We start from the raw sequence: 17779 nt of genomic DNA, 5'->3' as shown, positions 1-17779 counted from the left end.
GATGATCGGATGTTATGCCGTCTACTTGTCCACTGGCGGGGAGAGTTTGTTCTGGTTTCTTATAGCTTCAAAACATACCAAAGTCGTTACTGTTCCAGGTTGGTGTTACTGTTCCAACAGCATATGTAATGAAGTAACGCTCCAGAGCACATGCTCTGCTAGACTAGGTTTGGGGATTTAGTAATTGATTACTGGTTCATTCTTTGTGATCAGATGGAGACCAGCTCTTTCCGTCCTCACTGCTGGGCTGTGCGGGAAATGGTGCTGTATGTAACAAAAGTTGAGCAACTCCTTCGAGCCGGATTTGAACCAGCGACCTAAGGATGACCATGTTTCCACTACAGTCCTCCGCTCTACCAACTGAGCTATCGAAGGAAAGCCTCCAGCAAGGTTGTCTACTTCCATACTTCACCCTCTGACCAAAGAAGTTTGTCCTCACCTCCTTTCTGAAAGAGCGCCCTATAATTCTGAGGCTGTGACCTCGGGTCATAGACTCTCCCACCAGTAGAAACATCCTTTCCACCTCCACTCTATCTAAGCCTTGCATTATTCTGTAAGATTCAATGAGGTCTCCCCCACAACCTTCTAAACTCCAGCGAGTACAGGCCCAGTGGTGTCAAATGCTCATCGTAGGCTAACCCACTCATTCCTGGAATCATTCTTGTAAATCTCATCTGTACCCTCTCCAGAGCCAGCACATCCTTCCTAAGATGTGGAACACAATTGTTTTACAAGCCCTGTCCCCTGCCTTAGTCCATCCTACTAGACTGGCAATTGATTTCTTCACACATAATTCTCATAGCCAGACGGTTGGCACCTCAATCCTCATACTCGATATTAGAGAAACCCCTCGCCTCTGAACTCATGCCCACTGAACGCAGCCAGGGACTGGGAAATGCTTGTTGACCTAGGCCAGAGGATTTCATTCCCAGTTGAAATCGCAGTTACCAATCTGCGACCAGACCTCGTTCTCTGGTCCAACTCCTGTCGGCGTGTTTTCATCATTGAGCTGACGGTCCCATGGGAGGAGGCTGTGGACGAGGCTTATGAAAGGAAAAAGCTTTGATATTCAAACCTTGCAGCAGAGGCAGAGGAGAGAGATTGGAGGGTAAGGGTGTGTCCAGTGGAGGTGGGGTGCAGGGGCTTTGTAGCCAGTTCCACTGCAACGCTCCTGAGGGAAGTAGGAGTCAAAGGGCAGGCACAAAGGAGGGCAATAAAAGAACTTGCCAATGCCGCCAAATGGAGCAGTCACTGGCTGTGGCTGTCTGGGCTGCCAGGTGACCATCTAGAAGCTAATAATAAGACACACACCCAGGTCTGATCAACCTGCGGTGGCCCTGCCTCGACTGAGGGTGTCATGTGATAAAAGGCCGAAACACCCAGTGACGTTGAGGTACACAACTGAAGATGTATCTGATTGTTAGCAAATTCACCTAATGGCCATACCCAAGAATGTCAATTGTATTGAAATCTTAGGGATTGTAACACCCAGTCCTACTAATCAATCAGGATTACTTGCCTCTTCTCCTTACCTCTTCTCTTCTTTCCAATCAAAGTAGATCAATATTTCTTGCACCAAAAACTGACAAGATTCGCCATCTCTCCTCATACCTGCATCTCTGCACGTGCCCATATCAGGCAAGAGACTGGCCGGTACCTGCATCCAAAAGACCAATGGAGAATGCGGGCATTGATCCCGCTACCTCTCACATGCTAAGCGAGCGCTCTACCATTTGAGCTAATTCCCCAATATATATGCCTTTGTTGGCTGGGTGACATTTTGGATCGGGACCCTTCTTCCGACTTCTTCAGACATATTACTAAAGCGTATTTTCCCCAAACTTAAACTTTCATCATCCACCACATTTTGCTGACACATCGGGATGTAAAACAGCCTTTCCACCTTCCAAGCAGAAGGGGGAAATAATTGATAGGGATCCGAGGGGAATTGTTTTCATACAGATGGACTGGCTAGATTTCAAGCAACACTGCCACACTATCTTTCTTGAGATGCCCGCTAATAATGCAGGTGTTCTTTCAGAGTCTAGCACTCCCTACTAGTGTCCTCTTGAGATCGTTTACCATGTCGTGGTCAAGAGGCTTGCGTGCTCCCATGATTCCGAGAGCGATGCCATTGGAAGCACCAGCTTCTGGTGGGGCCACCCATGGCGTTAAGGTTGAGGATGAGGGTCCAGACTAAGAACAATCCAATCTACAAGACCTCAACGGCAGACCAAGGTTATCTTGAACTCAATGGCTGTGAAGGCAGATGAAGCCTGCAACAGACGTAACCAGCTCCAATCATCTTGGTTCCCTTGCCATCGGATTAGTTGATTGATTTGTGAAGGACCGTGTGCTTCTTGGAGTGCAACATCAAGTACATGTTAAACAAACACACGCATTGGCGTCTTCATTCTGTGATACAATCAGCACAAAAGCTCGGTCAAGAACTCCCAGCGACGGAAGCAGGCCACGGACGTGATGGCAGGCAGAAGCTCCTCTGGCGCCGTCCACCAGGTGCCAGCCGCAACCCAGTGGACAGCCTCCCTCTCCCCTACCACAGCAGCTTGAGTGTGGGTTTAGATTTCAAACAGGGGCAGCCTTTTCCATGTTTTTTCCAGCCCGCAAAAGTGGCTGGCGGCTGGCGAGTCTGTGAACCGCGAACTGTGTGCTTCTTGGAGTGCAACATCAAGTACATGTTAAACATACACACGCATTGGCGTCTTCATTCTGTGAGCAGCACAAAACTCTCAAGTCCCAGCGACGGAAGCAGGCCACGTGATGGCTAGAAGCTCCTTGTGTCCACCAGGTGCCGCCGCTAGCGGGCCTCCAGCAGGGGGGGGGGGGGGGGGGCTTGGGGCGAAAATGCCCCAAGACAAAACAAACAAAACACAGGGGGGGGGGTGGGGGGGGGGGGGGGGGGGGGGGGGAGGGGGGGGTGGAGGGGGGGGGGGGGGGGAGAGAGAGGGGTGTTTATGAATGATCACAGCAACACACATAGTGAAGATCAATCTTTATTCCGCAGGCAAACAGGAACATTCCAACAGCCAGCCATTCTCATCTAGCTCCGCTGGCTTGTGAGAGAGAGTGAGCTGGCTGACCTTACTAGTGTAAACTTGTGTAGTACCGTATTACCATGTAAAGAGTGGCATGCACATATGTGTAGTGGAGATTATAAATGGCATCGATTAATAAGGGTTAATCTACATCCTTCCTCTTAAAGAATCAAAGCATATATAGAGTGGTTAGTGGAGCATATTGTAAAATGGCAGTATAAGGTGCGGAATTTATTATTTTACGTGTACATGCTTGTGCATATGCGAGCACATAAAAAAAAGACAGGTCATGCACAGTTCAAGTGTAGCCAGTAAATTTTCCAATCAGCGGGCTTGGCTCGCAGACATGACCTGCACGTGTACGAGAATATCCCTCGTACACCTCATCCTTCTCTGAGGGAGCAAGTCCCATATCGGGTGAACACGCAGGAGAAGACACCAGTGGAGATTGGGGCACTGGGGAAGGCAGGGTTGGCGCTGGCACCGGCAGAGGAATAGCTGGTGTAGCATTCGGCTGGGTAAGGACGTGGAGGTGCTGGTTCATTAACTGGGAAGCAGTGCCGATGGGTTCGTCGATAGATGCCGTTGTCGACACTGACCAAGTACGAGTGTGGCTCTGCGGTGGACCCCAGAATGACTGCGAGGTGGTCGTAACCTCACGGTGACCGCAAGCAGACAACCTGTCCCTTGTTGAGTGGTTGAAGCGGAGAGCTTGTTTTATCATAGTATTTTCTTCGTGTGTCCCGGCGGCATTGGAGCTGGGATTGCATCACTGACTGTGCATGAACTTGTGGTTCTAGTAGTTGCTTGGTCATAGGCAAGGTGGAGCGTGTTCGCCGTGACATGAACAGTTCGGCTGCAGATCCCAGGGGAGGGTCGCGGACGATGTTCCGTAGGTTGAGTAAGTCGAGATGAACATCAGAGCCGGCCCTGTGTGCGCGTTCCATTAGTTCTTTTGCACTTCTTACCACACGCTCAGCCAGGCCGTTGGACTGCAGGTACTGGTGGTGTGGTGAATCGGTTTACTGAGGATACTAACCAGGGGCTGGTGATCAGTTTCGACCGTGATCGAGTTGCCAAAGATAAAGTCCTTGAATTTCTTGCAGGCAAAAGTTACTGTGAGTAGCTCCTTCTCGATTTGAGCGTAGCGCTGTTCAGTGTCGGTCACAGTGTGGGAGGCATAGGGCATAGGCAACTAGTCTGGGACCCTTCCTGTCGTCTTGTAGGCAAGCAGCACCTAGTCCATACTGGGAGGCATCACAGGTGAGGGGGACGGGTAACTTGGCATCAAAGTTGGAGTGCAAGACATTAGTTGTCTGAGTGTTTCAAATGCCGTCATGTCTGTAGGAGCTGGCATTTTGTTAATGGCAATAGTTTTAGACGGGTCTGGCCTGAGTCCGTTGTTGGTGAACACGTGGCCCACAAAAGTCACTTCGTCGACCCGAAACCTGCACTTGAGGGGGTTGAGTTTGAGATTTACTTCCCTGGCACGATCCAGGACCTGCTTCAGGTTTGAGTCATGTTCTTGTGCATTGAGCCCGGTGATCAGGATGTCGTCCACGATTATGTTGCCTGGGTAGCCAGTGAAGAGTTGTTCCATTGTACGTTGAAAAACTTTGTTGGCTGAATTGATGCCAAATGGCATTCGTAAGAATTGGTAGCGTTCGAATGACGTCGCGTATGTGGTTAGCATGGAGGATGTATGGTCTAGTGCTATTTGCCAAAATGAGCTATTAGCATCTAGGACACAGAAGACTGGCTTTACCCAGGTTGGCTGTGACCTCTTCCACCGTCTGCATCGGGTGGTGTGGTCGTTTGATGGCAGTTCAAATCTTTGGTGTTGATGCAGATCCTTATTTTGTCTTTGTTCTTCTTGACTGCTGCAACCATGGTGGAGACCCAGGAGGAGGGGTCGTTGACAGGGGCTATCACGCCCAGTGTTTCCATTCTGTCAAGTTCGGCTTTGACGCGGTCCTTCATTGCGTGCGGGATTCGGTGAGGAGAATGAATGACAGGTATGACTTCCTTGTTGGTTACAATGCTGTATTGTGTGGGAAGCTTGCCCAGCTGGCTATCAAAAAGGTTTTTGTATTGTTCGAATAGTTGTTGGGTGGGACTTTGAGAGGTCGACAGCTGGTACACAGTTTTGCCGAAGAAGACTAAGTTCATATCGCGACATGCATCAATGCTCAGAAGGAGGGGCACTTCTCCTCTAACGATTAAAAAGTCCAGATTGTAAACATGACACTAGATGGCATTGTAATGTGACCGTACCAACTGGTTGCAACTCCCCCCCCCCCCCCAGCCCGACCCCCACCACCAAATGGATGCAATGGTTTTCATGAGTTTCGTTGTTGTGAATTTTTTGCAAGTCTGATAGAGAGACGACATTACACCTCGCTCCGGTATCTATCTTTGCAGCAACTTTGGTATTGTTGATTCTGAGCATTGTAATGGGATCACTGTTTGTAGACGGTGAATCAGGTAAACAAGAATGTATGTTTTGGCTGTCTTCTTGCCAGTGCTGCGGTCGTGGTTCTGCTGGAAATGCTGATTCTGTCAGTGCCTCGTGGGAAAGTGAGGGCTCAAGCGCATAGAGGGATTGTTGTGGCTGGCCCCTGTTGGTGCAAGTGTGGAAGCACCAGATAAAATGGCCATTCTTTTTACAATACTGACAGGTTTTGCCAGAAGCGAGGCATTGCTTACAAAATTTCAGGTGTGAGCCACCGCAATTACCACAGTTATGGACCAGAGGATCGGTTACCCTCCCTGGGGCTGTAGGCGGTTGTCGAGGGGTTGTTAATGTTTGTCACGGGGACCTATAGAAGGCATGGACATCGTAGGCAGTGTGGTTCCGATCCCAGGGCTTTGGTATGGGTGTCAGTGTATTCTGCAACCCGGCAGGCACATTCAACCTTATCTAGTGTAAGCTCCTCATCCTGGAGTAATTCATCTCACCTTGTTTTTCAGGATGCCATATACGAGTTGGCCACAGATGAGTATGTCGCGGTCTTGGAAGTGGCATCTGGCCACAATGTTCTTGAGGGCGTCAATGTAGGATTTGACTGTCTCGCCCTTTTGTTGGCTCTGGGAGAAATGCTCCATGATAACGTTAATGCAAAGTTGGCACAGGTCTCTAAACTTCCGGAGAAGGCAGGCGGGGTCTCCGATAGATTCTACAGGGGTCACAACATATGTTACCGCATCGGTATGTTGTGGGGCGTAGTAGAAATCCTGTGCCCACAGGGCAGCCTCGGTGCCCGCCACATTGAGAATTGATGTAATGTTGTGTGAAGCAGCTCCATAGTGGGCAGCATCGATGAAGATTCCGAATTCCACTTCGAAGATGCACCACCATTCGGCAAGTTCACTGTCGAACACCAAAGGATCTGATTTACAGAAAGAACCTGCCATTGTTCGATGTTAAAAAAAAATAAATAAATAAATTCAGGCAAAAGAGTTGGAAATATGGCTCAAGACTCTGACACCATGTTTATGAATGATCCACAGCAACACACATAGTGAAGATCAATCTTTATGGCACAGGCAAACAGGAAACATTCCAACAGCCAGCCATTGTCATCTAAGTGGACTGAGCGAGAGAGAGAGAGAGGGAGAACTAAAGAGAGAGAGAGGTCGAGAGAGAGGAGAGAGAGAGAGGAAGAGGAGAGATCCTGAAGAGACTGAGAGAGAGAGAGAGAGAGAGAGGAGAGAGACGAGAGAGAGAGAGGAGAGAGAGACTTCAGAGAGAGAGAGAGAGAGAGAGAGACCACTGGAAGAGAAGAGAGATCTGAGCTGCCCTTGCTAGTATAAAGCTGTGTAGTACGGTAATACCATGTAGAGGGCGGCATGCACATATGTGTAGTGGAGATTATAAATGGCATGAATCTATAGCGGGAAACCATTTACCTCGACGGAGATGCAACTTTTTACCATGGCGCATCTTCGCGCACCTCGCGGCCTAACAACTGGTTTCGTGCAGCCTTTCCAGACCGGAGACTGGCCCAGAGCTTCAAGCAGCAAGTTAGGCGTGGACTTACCATCGCGGAGCAGGCAAAGGCATCCTTTGCTGAAGATCGCCACTTTAACATCATGGTGCAGCGGTCTGCGCAGCTTCTAGCCCCAGGTGCGACACGGACAATAACATCATGGATCTGCGATCTTTTGCCGAGGATCGCCAGTGTTCAGGATCAAGCTACAGATCACGGGGCCTGTGGACTTTAACATCGTGAAGCCGCAGTCTCCGGTAAATGTGTTCCGATCCGTCCCAACGTCGGAGTTTCGATCATCCCGACGAGAGGGCCTGAACATCTGAAGCGGCGACTGCGGAGGGTTCAAGGCCCCGACCACAAGTGAACAAAGGAGGAAGATGACTGGACTTTATTGCCTTCCATCACAGTGAGAAATGTTGATTGCACTGTGGTGGATGTTTATGTTAAATTCTATTGTGTATTGTTTTCTTTTTACTTGTACGGCTGTATGGTAACTCAAATATCACTGTACCTTAATTGGTGCATGTGACAACAAATGTGAACTTGAACTTGTACTTGAAGAACCGGCACGACAGCGAGGAATACATAATTCAATCGCTCAACTTTGGACAGAAGCAGGAAAGTTGTTCGGTAGCAGTATTCATGGCTGAGCAGCCCTATTTAGGATCCACTCTGCTCACCCAGAACTGGGAAGGGGCTAGAAAAGGTGCCCCAAAAATAGTCTGCTTCGCCTCGTCCTGTCTGGAAAGCCGCGTCCAGAGGGATCACCATCATGCGGTTGAAAACCATCAAGAAGTGAAATTATGAAACTTGGAATTTGGAATATACGAACTCTGATGGACAACCCAAACTCAGACCGACCAGAGAGAAGATCTGCCTTTGTTGCTCAGGAACTCCAAAAATTCAGCTTTGACATTGTTGCTCTAAGTGAGACATGAAGAGCTGGAGAAGGGCAACTAAAGGAAGAACAAGGTCGATACACCTTTTTCTGGAAAGATCTTGATCCTGAACAACTGAGGATCCACGGAGTGGGTTTTGCCATCCGAAACAGCCTACTTCAGAAGCTGACAGAGCAACCACTGGAATCAACGAACATCTTATGACTCTACGAATCCAGCTCGTCAAGAACCAATACACCACCATCATCAGTGCCTATGCTCCAACTCTGGACGCTGAAGACGAAGTAAAGGAGAACTTCTACGCCCAATTTCACGACAAGATCATTCTCTGCGGAGACTTCAATGCCAGAGTCGGGAAAGGTCATAGGCTCTGGACCGGAACAATAGGCAAGGAAGGAGTTGGCAAGGTCAACACCAATGGAACACTCCTCCTCACCAAATGTGCTGAACACAACCTGCTGATTACAAACACCTTATTTCGCCAGAAAAACAGACACAATGTCTCTTGCAGCATCCACGTTCCAAACACTGGCACCTCATCGACTACATCATCGTACGATCCCATGACCAACAAGATCTTGTTACTGGTGCCGATGAGTGCTGGTCAGACCATCGTCTCATCTCGTCCACCATGAGAATGAAGATTCGCCCAAAAGGAAACAACAAAACCAGAACACCATCAAGAAATTCAATGTTAACTTCGTTCAAGACATCAACTATGTACAGAATTTTCAACAAAAACTTGCCTCAACAAATCCCACCATTTGTCGAAGAACACTGGAATCTATTGAAGAATGCTGTCATCTTTTCCTGCAAGGAAACAATTGGATTCAAGTAAAAAAAACATCAGTATTGGTTCGACGATAATGGCAAACAACTCCAACAACTCATCGATGAAAAGAGAAAAGCTTTCATCACCATACAAAATGACCAACCATTGGCTACCAAAAGGAAGGGCTGTTAGGAATGCAAGGCTGCATTCCAGAAGAGCACTCGAAACCTCTCAAAAGTAAAGATGGGGTCGACCATCCTGAAGGGCAATGCTGACATCAATTCTAGATGGAGGGAGCACTTTGAAGATCTTCTAAATCAAAGCGTCTCATTTGACAGGAATGTGATCAACAACATTCAAAAGCAGCATGTTGACGACTCCCCAAGCAGATTACCATCACTTGAAGAAGTTAAGGAAGCCATCGAAACCTTGAAATGCAACAAGGCAGCTGGACTGGATGGAATACCAGCCAAGGTCTACAAAATTGGAGGTAACCTGCTCCATTACCAACTGCATCAACTTCTCATCAAGATTCGGATAAATGAAGACGTACCAGGAGACTTTGGAGACTCGGCAATCGTTACCATCTACAAAAGGATCGATCTGACTGCGGAAACTGTCGTGGAATTTCCCTGTTAGCAACAGCAGGCAAAGTCCTCGCCCGCATCATGAACAACCAACTCAAGCCTTTAGCCGAGAAGATCCTTCCGGAGACACAGCCGGTTTTAGACCATCACGTGGAACAGCCGACATGATCTTCACAATGCGACAACTAAAAGAAAAATGTTGTGAACCACTTCAACCTTTGTACATGGCATTCATCAACCTCACTAAGGCCTTCAACTCAGTATCAAGGGAACTCTTATGGGATGTCCTGAAAGTACATTCAAATCCTGAGACTCCTCCACGATGATATGCTTGCCACAGTCATAGCCAGCAACAGCAACTGTGAGCCATTTCAAGTCAGATCATGAGTGAAACAGGGATGCATTATTGCCCCAACGCTGTTCACCATCTTCATTGCAACAACCATCCACATCATCCAGGACGACCTACCACCAGGATTCAAGAGCGTCTACAGAACGGATGGCAGACTTTTCAATCTTGCCCGTCTCAAGTCCAAAATTAAGACATCTATGAGCTCCCTCATCGAGTTCCAATATGCAGACAACAACTGTGTTGTAGCTCTCTCAGAAAATCATCTACAACAGATCCCGACTGTCTTCAACAGTGCATACACAAAACTTGGACTTACCATCAACTCCAAGAAGACTCAGGTTATCTACCAATTGTCACCAACTGAGACAAATTGGAAAGAACCATCAATTCAACTTAGTGAAACAACCCAGGAAAATGTGGATCACTTTCCGTACCTTGGAAGTCACCTCTCCGCCAATGTCGACCTTGATGACGAAATCCAACATCGTCTTAAGTGTGCTGGAACAGCTTTTGGACTTCTTTGAATGAGAGTGTTTCAAAATCGTAACACCCGAACTGACACCAAAATGTTAGTGTACGATGCAGTGGTGATTCCAACGCTCCTGTATGCATCAGAAACCTGGACAACGTACCAACACCATCTGAAAACACTTGTAAAGTTCTATCAATGATGTCTTCGAAGCAGCTTAAATATCAGCTGGGAAAGCAGAAGAACCAACGCAACGTGGTGAATGAAGCAAAAACATCTAGCCTCGAAGCCTTTGTCATCAAGAACCAACTAAGATGGGTCGGTCATGTTGTTCGGATGGAAGGCGAGCATCTACCAAAGCAAGCCTTCTACTCCCAGCTTAAAGAAGGCAAACGTAAAAGAGGCGGACAAAAGAAGAGATTCAAAGGCACCTTGAAAGCCAGCATGAAGAAATGTGCAATCGACATCGACAATTGGGAAGCTCCAGCAACAGCAGCTTTGTCTGCCCCGAATCGTGGGGCTTGAATCGGCCCGTTCGTGGGGCCTTTCATCACCCCGTTCACAGGGCCTTTCATCGCCCGGCATGGCTTAAAATCGGCTGGCGGGGGCTTCAACATCAGGAGCCTCGATCGCCTCGATGCAGCAGTTTGGTTTTAAGCCGCGCCAGGTGATGAAAGTCACCCCGAACGGGCCGATTCAGCCCTTACAAAGCGTCTGATGCCCGCTTGAATCTTTCAAAAGCTACAATGTGATAAATAGCACAAACAAATAAAACTGAAGCAAATAAAGGCAAACAGAAGAACCAACCTTGGAGGGGGGAGAGAGACAGATGGGAAAAAATACTAAATATCGTGAGTGACCTGAATGAGGGACTTACCTGCAAACCAGCCAGGAAACCCGTTCGACCGGCGACCAATGACCTGACCCATTTAAATCCGATACCCGTTTAAATCTTTCTAATCCACCAATACATCGAATTAGTTCAAATGGTAATTGTACCCGCATCAGACAGCTTTAAGAAATTCTCCATGAATACCTTCAGTAATACTTGAAGGTCAAAACACAATTGGTGACACATCGTGTTAATACGATGTTAATGGAGACATTTAACAAGCGCTTAACAGTGACACCCCCACTGTCTCGCGGAAAGCGGAGCTTTTAAAATATTTTTTTTTCACCAAATTTCGAAATCCGGTTTGCACAACATGGGGGGGATAGTCCCCCCACCTCTCAAAACATGGGAGGGACATCGCCCCCCAGATTGCCGCCCGTGTGGGAAAATGCTGTATAAAGTAACAAAAGTTGAGCAGCTCCTTCGAGCCGGAATTTTGTCATCGGGTGGTGTCACACGTGGCAGCCTCGCCTGCAGTTCTCGTCTGTCTTTTCACCCTTTTTGTTATTTTTTGTAAATCTAAAATCTAAAATCTCCCTCCACCAAAGTATTTTTTTATGTGGGGGGTGGGGGAAGGGGGAAACTGTTTCCCAGTCACTTCCTGGTCGAGGATGCGTCTTTTCTCTGGGTTGCATCTTCGCGCCCCTCTCGCGGCCTACCAACTGGATTGGCCAGAGCTTCAGCAGCGGCGCAGCACTGCCTTACCGGGGATCACCTGTTGAAGCTCCGGCCTGCTGATTAACACTGTAAAGCTGTGGTTTGCAGAGCTTCTAGCGGCGCTGACTTTAACATCGTGAAGGTCTGGGGCCCCTTGCCGGGGTCGCCAGTATTGAATCTCTGCCCAGCTCGGCCTGTGAACTAGCCGTGGTCTCCGGTGGGAGGCGGCCGATTTAGAAACTCCAAGCCACTGAGTGTTCCTCCGTTCCGACGCCAGAGCTCCGATCATCCCGGCGAGAGGGCCTGTACAACGGGCCGCCATAGCGGCGACTGCGGAAGGCTCAAAGGACCCAACCATGGGTGTACAAAGAGGAAGATGGCTGAACTTTATTGCCTTCCCTCACAGTGGGAAACGTTGATTCAGCGACCCAAGGATGACTATGGTTGAGCAGCTCCTTTGAGCCGGAATTGAACCAGAGACCTAAGGACTACAACCGATTTTTTCACACACTATACCCGAAGGCAGACAGTTTTCACCTTAATCCTCACACACGATATCAGAATCATGTGCCACTTCTCTTTATCTCTTGTTTAAGAAGGGACTGCAGATGCTGGAAAATCAAAGGTAGACAAAAATGCTGGAAAAACTCAGCGGGTGAGGCAGCATCTGTGGAGCGAAGGAAATAGGCAACGTTTCGGGTCGTGCCTCGACCCAAAACGTTGCCTATTTCCTTCGCTCCATAGATGCTGCCTCAACCGCTGAGTTTCTCCAGCATTTTTATTTACTTTCTCTTTATCTCTTTAACAGTCTGAAATGACTCGACCCGAAACGTCACCCATTCCTTCTCTCCAGTGATGCTGCCTGTCCTGTTGTGTTGCTCCAGCATTTTGTTTATCTTCTCTTCTTTCAAATCAAAGAAGACCATCATTTTTTCACTGTTGAAAAACCTGACATGATTCGCCGTCTTTCCCACTTTGAAATAAAATACAACTTTCAACTTAAAAATTTCGCAGCAGGATCGCGATTAGTCGATTCCCACGCATTTTCAATCATCGTTCGATTCAGGGTAATTTTCACACCTGGTTGATGGAGTTTATTTTTAAAGATACAGTACATTACAATAAATTGTTTCAAGCATACCCGGTGCTAAACGCACGAACATTAAGGTGGTTACTGATGTTGCAAACAGTTATAAATGAATATAATTTCAAAGTGAAATTGGAGATTTCCGTGGAAAGAATATTTAACCAGAATATAAGGTGAGGTCGCTGCAAAATGCTCACTTAAAACAATACGCCGTCAACTCAGGATTGTTTCTTAGCCCTCTGACAGGTGTTTCAATCTAACCTCGTAGGTCGCTGTCAATCGATTCATAGCTATTAATTTTCATTCCCGGTCCGTATCGAACTTCTCCAAATGCAAACGTTTCAAGTTACGCTTCTTGTGTGGTGGGGGAGGGGGGGGGGACGCTGTAATAAAAAACACCATATATTTGCATTTATATAGCGGCCCTGGTGCGAAAGTGGAAAGTTGTATTTTATTTCAAAGTGGGAATTTGAAGAGAGGGAAAGAGATGTTACACAGAGATTTTGATAGGAAGGAAAAGTTACAGCAGCTGAGTAAAAGATTGGTCAAATGGTAGGTTCAATGAAGATCGGGCGAGGGGGATTGGGGGTGGGTGAAAAGTATCTATGGCTTGGGACTTGCCTAAATGAGTACTGAGATGGACTATCATTCCACACCAAATTTCTTAGACAATACCTTTTATGCAATTATCACAACGCTGGATATGGATCAACGGACTATGTATGGTACATGCTTGTAAATTATAACCATATAACAATTACAGCACGGAAACAGGTCATCTCGGCCCTACAATTCCGTGCCGAACAACTTTTTTTCCCTTAGTCCCACCTGCCTGCAATATAAATTAGTAAAACAAATGTTCTTCTTTAAGTGCTGTTGTTTCTGGGATGGGGCGACTGATTACAAATAACCTACATTCTATATTTTGTCATAATGTGGCTGAAACAATGGCATATTTTGTGATATTTATTGATAGAAAGATACAACTGAGTTTGGGCAAAATATTACCTTGGATGTCTGATAGATATTGTGAAATGGAACTCAGAAATTATGGAAGAATTACATAAAACTACAATTCAAGGGTAATGAATATACTGAGTATTCTTATTTCCATCATGAACTAGGGTAAACTCACGAGCTACTACGGTAAACTCACGAGCTTCTACGGTATGACTACGTGTCAAAAAGTATCAAATTTTTACATCCCGAGTATATTTTACTTGTGGACATTTTTCAACATGTTGAAAAATCTTCACGAGTTACCACGTTTCCCGAGTACCTGCCGTTAGCGCTAAGAGACGTCCCGAGCTCCGACGTACCTGCTATGTTCATTCTACGTGCTTACCACGAGTTTTGATTTTTTTTAAACTCGGGAGAGCTCTTGGGTGAACTCGCACAGTGGGACAGGGCTTTCAAGGCTTGTCTAGTACAGTATGTACTCCAGAGTGCCATGCTGTTGAAATAGTAACACCAACCACAGATTTGATTGTTCATGAAGCAGTAAGAAACTGGCACACTCTCCCCTGTTTAGCGAATGTACATAAAAACAGCTGACCAGCAAAGCATTAAGAAACCTTTCATCATGCCTGTGTATGCAGTCTGCACAAGGTGTCTATCAATTTTCTACAGTTGCATCTCCATACCAGCAAGGAGTGCGAAGATCTGAAACAATTCCAATATTTTCTGAAAATACATTGGGTATCAGTGATGTGGCCATTCCCACGAGTCTTAAAGTTGCCCTCAGTTTTCTCTTAATTAATTTGCCTCTCAGCTGGATAAGATAGTATGCTGGTATGCATAACGTGTCAGCAAAATGTGTGGTGGAAGGGTGACACTTTACGTTGAGAGGTAATCGGCTGAGGTATTAAACAGACATCTGAATATTTATAAAGTTACTTGCAGAATTGCAGTGGCGCTGTGTGAAGAAGCAGGAGAATGGAAAAAGTGCAGGGGAATTAGCTCAAATGGTAGAGCGCTCGCTTTGCATGTGAGAGGTAGCGGGATCGATGCCCGCATTCTCCATTGGTCTTTTGAATGCAGGTGTTGTGCCGGTCTCTTGCTTTATACAAGTACATGCTGATGTGCAGAAATGAGGAGAGAATATGCATTGTATCAGGCATTGCTTTATTCACACCCAATTCTCATAGGCAGATATTTTTCACATCAATCCTCACATACGATATCAGGAACATGTGCCATTTCTCGTTATAATTTCTCTTCTTTCCAATCAAAGTAGACCATCATTACTTCACTGGTGCAAAACCTGACATGATGCGCCTTCTCTCCTCATTTCTGCAGCTCAGCATGTACATGTATCAAGCAAGAGACTGGCACAACACCTGCATTCAAAAGACCAATGGAGAACCAACTGAGCTATCGAAGGAAAGCCACCAGCAAGCTTGCCTGTTTTCTTTCTTTGTCATTAACATGTTGCCCTTCGCTGCCTACTGTCTGGGTACCTGCTGTAGCATGAACACCCTTGCATCTGCAAACTCCCCTCAATAGCTTGGGCCAGTGGCGCAATGGATAACGCGTCTGACTACGAATCAGAAGATTGTAGGTTCGAATCCTACCTGGCTCGTTGTCTTTCTGTGCACATTGTTTTGAAAGACCTCTCCATGGCATCAGTCCTTCCTTCTGGTCGGGCATTGCTTTATTCACACCCAATTCTCATAGGCAGTTAGTTTTCACCTCAATCCTCACATACAAAATCAGGAGCACGTGGCATTTCTCACAATCGTTTCTTCTCTTTCCAATTAAAGTGAACTTTCACTGGTGCAAAACCTGACATGATGCGCCTTCTCTCCTCATTTCTGCAGCTCAGCATGTACATGTATCAAGCAAGAGACTGGCACAACACCTGCATCCAAAAGACCAATGGAGAATGCGGGCATCGATCCCGCTACCTCTCACATGCTAAGCGAGCGCTCTACCATTTGAGCTAATTCCCCTGCACTTCTCCGTCTTCTTCACGATCCACCACAGCGCCACTGCAGTTCTGCAAGTAACTTTATCAATATTCAGATGTCTATCCAATACTTCAGCGTATTATCACTCAACGTAAACTCTTACTCTTCCACCAAACATTATGGTGACACATTATGCAAAATCGCATCACTCCCTTATACAGGTGAGAAATGAATGAATTAAGGTGAACCCAAGGAGCAACTTTTTCCATACGAAGGGAGTGGCCACAGCACTAATACCCAAAGAATTTAAAGAAAATGTTGGAATTGTGTCAGAACTTAGCTCTCCCTGCTGGTGTGGTGATGTAACTGCAGAAAACAGATGGACACCTTGTGCAAACTGCATTCCATGATGAAAGGTTTCTAAATGCATTGCTGGTCAGCTGTTATTATGTACAGTCGATACTAAGGGGGGAGTGTGCCAGATTCTTACTGCATCATGACCATTCAAATCTGTAGGTGGTGTTACTATTTCAACAGCATAGCACTCTGAAGTACATGCTGTGCTAGACAAGCCTTGAATATTCAGAAGTTTGATGCTGGTGCAATCCTTGTGGTCAGTTGCCAGGGGTCAGATGGAGACCAGCTCGTTCCGTCTTCGCTGTTGGGCTGTGCGGGAAATGGTGCTGAACGTAACAAAAGGTGAGCAGCTCCTTCGAGCCGGAATTGAACCAGCGACCTAAGGATGACTATGTTTCCACTACAGTCCTCCGCTCTACCAACTGAGCTATCGAAGGAAAGCCTCCAGCAAGCTTGTCTGTTTTCCTTCATTGCCTTTAATATGTTGCCCTTCGCTGTCTCCTGTCTGGCACGTTGTACAAAGTAGCATCACTCCCTCATCCAGGTGAGAGGTGAATGAATTAAGATGAACCCAAGGGGCAACTTTTTCATACCAGGGAGTGACCACAGCATTGATACCCAAAGTATTTTATGAAAATGTTAGAATTGTGTCACAACTTAGTGACAATTGTGTCCCTGCTGGGGACCCTTCTGGTCGGGCATTGCTTTATTCACACCCAATTCTTGTAGGCAAATAGTTTTCACCTCAATCCTCACACACGATATCAGGAACATTTGCTATTTCTCTTTATCTCGTCTTATCGTTCAAATCAATGTGGACCATCATTTCTTCACTGATGCAAAACCTGACAGGATGCGCATTCTCTCTTCGTTTCTGCACCTCAGAATGTACATGTATCAAGCAAGACACCGGATGGCCCCTGCATTCAAAATCCAATGGATAATGAGGGCATCGATCCCGCTACCTCTCGTATGCTAAGCAAGTCCTCTACCATTTGAGCTAATTCCCCTGCACTTCTCCGTCTTCTTCACGATCCACCACAGTGCCAATGCAATTCTGCAAGTAACTTTATCAATATTCAGATGTCTGTCCAATACCTCAGCATGTTATCTCTCAACGTAAACTCTTACTCTTCCACCACACATTATGGTGACACATTATGCAAAACAGCATCACTCCCTTATCCAGGTGAGAAATGAATGAATTAAGATGAACCCAAGGGGCAACTTTTTCATACAAGGGAGTGGCCACAGCAATAATACCCAAAGAATTTTATGAAAATGCTGGGATTGTGTCAGAACTTAGCACTCCCTGCTGGTGTGGCAATGCAACTGCAGAAAACAGATGGACACATTGTGCAAACTGCACACACAGACATGATGAAGGGTTCCTTAATGCTTTGTTGGTCAGCTATTATTGCATACATCGCTACTCAAGGAGTGTCCCAGATTCTTACTGCATCATGACCATTCAAATCTGTGGGTGGTTTTACTATTTCAACAGCATAGCACTATGAAGTGAATATTCAGAGGTTTGATGCTGGTGCAATCCTTGTGGTCAGTTGCCAGAGGTCAAGATTCAAGATTCAAGATTCAATTTATATGTCATTTGGACCCCTTGAGGTCCAAACGAAATGACGTTTCTGCAGCCATGCATTACAAACAAATAGACCCAAGACACAACATTATTTACATAAACATCCATCACATTGCTGTGATGAAAGGCCAAAAAAACGTATCTCTCCACTGC

At 46.5% G+C, this 17779-nt stretch overlaps 3 non-coding genes across 3 annotated transcripts; 1 reads left to right on the top strand and 2 right to left on the bottom strand.

Moving 5' to 3' along the window:
• Positions 1–289: 289 nt before the first annotated feature.
• Positions 290–375, bottom strand: trnay-gua (transfer RNA tyrosine (anticodon GUA)). Its single transcript is given in 2 exon segments — positions 290–325; positions 339–375. It is a non-coding gene; the product is annotated as a tRNA-Tyr (tRNA).
• A 14896-nt stretch (positions 376–15271) lies between these two features.
• Positions 15272–15344, top strand: trnar-acg (transfer RNA arginine (anticodon ACG)). Its single transcript has one exon. It is a non-coding gene; the product is annotated as a tRNA-Arg (tRNA).
• A 1036-nt stretch (positions 15345–16380) lies between these two features.
• Positions 16381–16466, bottom strand: trnay-gua (transfer RNA tyrosine (anticodon GUA)). Its single transcript is given in 2 exon segments — positions 16381–16416; positions 16430–16466. It is a non-coding gene; the product is annotated as a tRNA-Tyr (tRNA).
• Between the last annotated feature and the right edge of the window lie 1313 nt (positions 16467–17779).

The sequence above is a fragment of the Leucoraja erinacea genome, chromosome 43 (assembly GCF_028641065.1).
Source record: "Leucoraja erinacea ecotype New England chromosome 43, Leri_hhj_1, whole genome shotgun sequence".
Lineage (NCBI taxonomy): Eukaryota > Metazoa > Chordata > Chondrichthyes > Rajiformes > Rajidae > Leucoraja > Leucoraja erinaceus.
This window is presented reverse-complemented; position numbering and strand designations above follow the sequence as displayed.